Source organism: Mus pahari, chromosome 23 (assembly GCF_900095145.1).
Source record: "Mus pahari chromosome 23, PAHARI_EIJ_v1.1, whole genome shotgun sequence".
NCBI classification, from domain to species: Eukaryota; Metazoa; Chordata; class Mammalia; order Rodentia; family Muridae; genus Mus; species Mus pahari.
This window is the reverse complement of record NC_034612.1, coordinates 37,473,903-37,480,886: the sequence shown is the minus strand read 5'-3', so window position 1 is coordinate 37,480,886 and position 6,984 is coordinate 37,473,903. Positions and strand designations below refer to the sequence as shown.

Below are 6,984 nucleotides of genomic sequence, written 5' to 3'. Positions count from 1 at the left end.
GTTGTGAGCCACCATGTGGTTGCTGGGATTTGAACTCGGGACCTTCGGAAGAGCAGTTGGGTGCTCTTACCCACTGAGCCATCTCACCAGCCCACGTACACGATTTCTAAAGGGATCTGTGAGTCCTTCCAAAACTGGGAAGAACCCTGCCAAGAGTGGTGGAGGTTTTGGGTGGAGAACGTGTGGTGTCAGTGTGGAGGATGGAGAGCTGAACTGGCATACAGGGACCAGCTGGGGAGCTGTTGACAGTGGTCCAGGCCAGACACAGTCAAGACCACGGTAATACAGAGGCTGAACTGATTTGAGGCTAATCAAGATGGTTAAAATGTTAGGGTGTGGCTAATGCTTGGATGGAAAATGAGGGTGGGAGAGGACTCAGTTCTGTCCCTATCACCCTCATGGCAGCTCACAACCATCTGTGACACCCGTTCCAGGGAATCAGATGTCCTCTTTCAGACTCTGAAGGTATCAGGCATCATGTGGCATATTCAGGCAAACACTTACACACGTAACAATTCTGAACTTCTTCTTAGTATTATTTAAAAAGAAAGGAAAGGCGATGAGGTGTCTTAGCCTTCTCCTGCCTCATATAATCTAAACCATAGCTCTGTCGTCAGAGAGCAGATATTTATTTATTCACTTTGAGTCTTGTGTCTGCTTGTTGAGACACGGGCTCACTCTGTAGCTCACTGGCTTTGAACTCATGGAGACCAGACTTGCCTGAGAGTTGAGGCAACTCTCCTGCCTCTGCCTCCTGAGGGCTGTAAGCTCAGAAGGGCTTACAGGCATGCACTACCACACCTAGATTTACCTAGTTCTGGTGTTTTTGGGAAGCGACGTTGTGGCTTATTTATTTATTTATTTATTTTTAAAGATTTATTTATTTATTTATATGTAAGTACACTGTGACTGTCTTCAGACACCCCAGAAGAGAGCGTCAGATCGCATTACAGATGGTTGTGAGCCACCATGTGGTGGCTGGGATTTGAACTCGGGACCTTTGGAAGAGCATTCGTTACTCTTAACCGCTGAGCCATCTCACCAGCCCCCAGTGTTGTGGGTTATTAAGAAAAGATTTTATTAGAGGCTTAAGTGTGATTCAAGCGGGTTGGAGGGTATGAGCATGCAGGAGGAAGTGTGGGCTTCTTAAGAGAGAACTGCTTTAGCCTAGACTTTGATTTTAGACTAACGTCATCCTCCTGGAAGCACCCTCCCCAGGGCCACCCTTTTCCTTTCAAAGCAGATAATTTTGCGAGCCTCTCCGCCTTTTTTTGTTTTGTTTTGTTTTGTTTTGTTTGAGACAGGGTTTCTTTGTGTAGCCCTCGCTGTCCTGGAACTCACTCTGTAGACCAGGCTGGCCTCGAACTCAGAAATCTGCCTGCCTTTGCTGGGATTAAAGGCATGCGCCACCACGCCCGGCCCTCCCCGCCATTTTTAATTCCAACGCTCCCTCAGGCCCCCACATGACTTTGCCACAATGATCTGGGAATTTTCACGTTGGAATGGATTCTTGGGAAAGAACCTTCACACTGATGATGTCACATCAGCCTTTTACAGGCAGATGTGATGAGTCAAGCTGCTACAGTAATGTCGCCTTTTAAAATATCTGCTTCCTGGAGTTTGTTAGAAGCAAGCAGACAGCTGACATCACAGTCCACACGCAAAGCATATCTACCGCATCCCCAATTCCCTTGTGGTCATTATAAACCCCCGTTCTCTACACCCAACCCCTGGTAGTCAATCATATTTCCCCCTCTTTTCAAAGATTGTGTGTGGAACTGTATAATATGCGGTCTTTTGACTCTGTTTACAGACATAGAATGATGTCTTTGGCCTTTTGATGTTTCAATCAGGCTGTCCTAGAACTCATAAGATCCTCCTGACCCTGCCTCCTGTGTGTTAGGATTAAAGCTGTGCCCCATCATGTCTGGACTTTCAGAAATTCTTCGCAATTACCTCATGCTGTTATATATCAGTATTTTCCCTTTCTATTGCTGAATAGTATTTTAATGTGTGACTATGTCGTAGTTTATTTATCTATTAAGTTGCCTTTTGAACTTCCGTTTTCTCTTGGTTTCTGTCGATTATGAGTGACTTTGTAAAAATTCAAGTACAGGCAGTTCACAGGAGCATAGTGTTAATTTCTCCTGGGTAAATAACATCAGCATGGTATTGTATAGATGGGTTTTAAGCTACATAAATGCTTAACCATCTTCATCTGCCCCAAGGGCACATAGGGATTGCAGTTGCTCAATACTATTGTCTGCACGGGCTGCAGTCAAGATTTCCGGGTTTGTCCCTGGTTCCCCTCTCAGTCTGGGTCTGAGTCTTAATATTTTGCTGCCTGCTTCCCTCCCCACCTCCCAATTCTAATTCACAGCATGTTGTGGTTTTGATTCGTGTTTCCCTACGTGGCTGATGGTGTGATGCAATTCCCACACACTTACTCATTTCCTTGCTTTGTGACTTTCTTATTGTTGGGTTTGAAGAGTTCTTTGTATATTTATGGATACAAATGATTTGTCCGAGTGGTGCTGTGTAACAGTTTCCCCTGAAGTTGAAACATTTCATCCTAAGCAGGGAGATAAAATAACTTCAAAATAGCTTCAAGAAGCCACTAAAACTGACCAAATTCACTAGGTCCCTACCAGAGTAAGCAATAGAAGCTACAGAGATGGCTCGAGATGAAGAAACAGAAGAACTGCTCGGAAGAAACAGAAACAAGCAGAGCTGCCTGCAAGAGGCTTAGACCAATGGAGTCACTTGGAAAGGATGCTCTCTAACCTGCTGAGCTGCCTGCAGGCTGTGCAGTGGGCTCCAGGTTCCCAGCTGTGTGAGCTGTGGCTCATGCTGGGGTGGGCTTTGGTGATGCATCAGTCTTTGAGTCATTTCTGCTCTTGTAAGTGACCCCTGACCCATATTCTTTTAACGCCAATAAAAGTCACTGGTTCGAGCAAGCTGGACTTTGGTGGCATCTGGATTTTTGCTCTGTCGTGGGCTCCCCGTCTGAGCTGAGGAGATGTGCGCATCATGTCCCTCCAGGAAAAGTCTTATCATACAGGAGGAGTGCTCGGGAAAATACCATTGTTCTGAGAATTTGGATCTGCTGAACCCATGTAAAGGCCACACCTCTGCAACCCTGGGGCTGGGGATGTAGAGTCAGGTTGATCCCAGTGGGTTGTTGTGCCAGTCTTGGTGAAACAGAAACCCAGGTTCAGTGAGAGACCCTGTCTCAGAAGATTAGGTTGTGAGTGATGGAGACTGTGGTGGTTTCCATAGGAATGACCCCCATAGACTCACGGGTTGGGATGCTTGGCCCACAGAGAGTGGCACTACTAGGAAGTGTGACCCTGTTGGAGGAAGTGTGTCACTATGGAGGTGGGCTTTGAGGTCTCTGCTCAAGCAAGGACTAGTGTCTCAGTTCTTCTTCTGCCTTAGGTCAAGTTGTAGAACCCTCAGCTCCTTCTCCAGCACCATGCCTGCCTGCACACGGCCATGTTTCCCACCATGATGATACCAGACTAAAGCTCTGAAGCTGTAAGCCAGCCTCAAATGAATGTTGTCCTTTATAAGACTTGCCTTGGTCCTGGTGTCTGTTCACTGCAGTGGAACAGTAACTATAACAGAGTAACACACATGTGTCATTGCCTGGTCTCTGTATGCACACACACACACACACACACACACACACAAGTAAAAATTCAGCTATTCCCAAAGAAGACAGAATAAAGAAGACAAGGGAATTAAGAGCAAACAAGATTCATAGAAATCAAAGGACAGAATGATAGATTGAAGCTTAATCACACCAATAATCTCATAAACTTAACACCAATATCACAACAAAAAGGTAATTTTGCTGTGTGATGATTTTATTTTCAAGTTCTTTATAATAAAGTTTTAATTAAAACATAAAAACGAAAATCAGTGTTTTTAAAAAGACAAAGTTAATTTCATTAAAAGAGAAAAGATCAACCTTTGTGCCACATAAATGAAGTTTCCTACATATGAGAGAGTAATAGGACAAACAGAAAAGAATGGGTGGCCAGGCATGGTGGCACACATCTTTAATGCCAGGGCTGGGGAGCAAAGGTAGAAGGTTCTCTGTGAGTTCAAGGCCAACCCAGTCTACATAGTGAGTTTAGGTCTATTAGAGCTACAGAGTGAGGTCCTGTCTCAATAATTAATTAATTAATTAATTAATTAAAATGAAGGGAAATTTTCATGCTAACCCTAATCTAAATGTCTAGTAGGATTTTTAACAGCATCAGAATGTGTTTCGGGGCAGAGTCACTTGTAATGGAAGGCTTGTTTTGTCAAAAGACTCCTGGCCATCCATCCACGTGTGTAGGAAAGCTGGGAACTGTATGTGGGAGCTCTGGCTGAGGTGCAAGGAAAATCCAGCAAATAGACCATCATGTTCTCAGGGTTCAGCACTCTGTCAGTTATTAGCACCGGGAGGGAAAGCCATCAATGAGACAAAGAGAAATCTTGATCGACTCTGCCAACCAAGACGCTAAGCTAACAGCAGCTGAACATCCATCCACACACCCCCAGGTGCACACAGCTGATGTGCCTACAGGGACAGCATCTGCTCTGAGCTACGAAACACAACTCCAACAAACTTTGGAAGATTCCAGACGTAAAAGACGGTATCGTTTGACAGAAACGGTACCGGATTAGAAATTGCTAGCAGAAAAACGTATTTGAGAAATCAAAGCATGGTTATGAAGAGCCCCCAGGTGCAGAAGAAACCAGAAAAATCAAATGTAGCGTGAACTGAACAGAAAGGAAAATAAGATGAATGTGACAACATGTGAGGTTCCTCTAAAGCCATACTGGAGCAGGAATTATTACTGAACTGCCCTTCTAGCCCAAGCTGTTGCTGTTTTCCGGTTTTTGTTTTTGTTTTTGTTTTGTTTTTTTGTTAGGGATTCAACTGAGCACCTCACATGTTTGAGGGAAGCCCTCTTTTACTGAGTCATGCCCTCAGCCCCAAATTTAGAACATTAGATTCTTATTAGACATTTACTTATTAATTAGTAATTACAGCTTTTAGCTACAGTGTCATGACTGTTTTGAGACGGAGGCTTGCTCTGTAGCCTAAAGAGTGGTCTCAAATTCATGGACGTTATCTGCCTGCTCAGCCTTTTCAGTGCCAGGATTACAGGTGAGAGCCACTATAAAAGGATAAAGATCTCAAAGCAATGGCTTCACATTAAACAAGCAAGCAAGCAAACAAACAAACACTGAAAGGAAGTTAACCACAGTGTTGTGCAAGTTTAATCCCAGTGCTCAGGAGGCAGAGGCAGGCAGATCTCTGAGTTCAAGGCCAGCCTGGTGTACAGAACAAGTTCCGGGTCAGCCAGGGCTACCCAGAGAAACCTGTCTCAAAAAAAAATAACAAAAAAAAACCCCAACAAAACAAAACACTAGAAAAGAAGAAACAAAAGGAAAATAGCCAATTCAGCTCCATATAAACAAAATTAAAGAAAATAATCATGACCAGAGTTAAAACCCAATGAACAAGAGAAGCAAGACAGTGACAAAGCCCATGTAACCAAGGTCGATGAAAGGTGAGGAAGGCCACCAGGAAAACAAAGATCAAAGACACAGACAGATGCAGTGTGACATCAAAAGCCCCGTATGTTACAAATGCATACAACTGTTTAAGATTCAAGATAAACCTTGAAGAACTTGTCTTGGCGAAACTATCTGAAGAGAATACATCACCACAGTAAAACAACAAACAAACAAACAAACAAACACCACACTAGAGGAGACACTGTCTATCCTAAGGTAGCATGCCCCATGAAGAGGGAAAATCTTGTAGGCAGAAGATGACTCAGCCAGTAAAAGTGCGTACCACACCAGCTCAGCTACCTGATTCGTGGCCCCCACACAGATGCAACGATGATACAATTTCAAATAACAGAAAGACTGATGGTCTTGTTGTAGCAGATGTTGTTGAGAATGCAGCTGGAATCCCATGTGTAGCTGGGTAGATCTGAGGGCGGCGGCACCTGTTTGAAGCAGAAAACTTTGGAGGTTAAAAGAAAAGCTCACAATCGATTTGACCATAAAGGCATCGTGGTGGTTATAATTGTTTGCTTGGTTTTGGTTTTTTGAGACAGGGTCTCACTAGATAGCCTTGGCTGGCCTAGAGCATGCTATCTAGACCAGGCTGGGGTCAAATGAAAGGAATTTGGGATTAAAGACAAGACATGCACCAGCTCAGGAGGTAAAAGCACTGCCTGCTCTTCCAGAGGTCCTGAGTTTAGTTCCCAGCAACCCGATGGTGGCTCACAACCATCTGTAATGGGATCCGATGCCCTCTTCTGGTGTGTCTGAAGAGGGCAACAGGGTACTCGTATGTATAAAATAAATAAATAAATCTTAAAGACATGCCTCATCACACTTGGCAAAATCACATATTTAAAAGAATGGAGAGTAAAAACGCTAGAGACTGTGATGAGAAGGGAACTAATATCCTGGAGGCACTGAGATTACAGGAGACAGAAATGGCTGGGCACATACATTTATTTCCTGCCTCTATTAGATCTATCACTCGAGGGCCAGTAAAAGATATTTTGAAAGACAGAAACACACTCTTGAGTAGTCCTTCACTGCTTAGGGCAGTGTAAGAGCCACTGGGTCAGTGAATAAATTTGATTCTGGTGGTCTTTGTATAGAGAGTTTTGTTTTGTTTTGTTTTGTCAAATTATTGCCATGCGCACTGGGATCTTGCATTTATTTAACCGAGAAGCTTAAATGAAGCTCAACATGGAAAGTGCCATAATGAAACACATCGCTTTGTGTGCTAGCTCAAAATTAATTAAAACGAAATAAGCGAATACCTCCAAAAGGCTCTAAAAACACCTAAGCTTGAGAGCTTAGGGTTGGATCTACCTCCCTGGAAAGTATTTATTGATAGAGGAGTCACCTAGCATGCATTTCTGAGGTCTTCGGTGTGTGTGTGTGTGTGTG

At 43.8% G+C, this 6,984-nt stretch overlaps 1 protein-coding gene across 1 annotated transcript in view; it reads left to right on the top strand.

Moving 5' to 3' along the window:
• Positions 1-6,984, top strand: part of Flt3 (fms related tyrosine kinase 3) — a 73,076-nt gene that overhangs the window by 10,223 nt on the left and 55,869 nt on the right. The window lies entirely within an intron of this gene.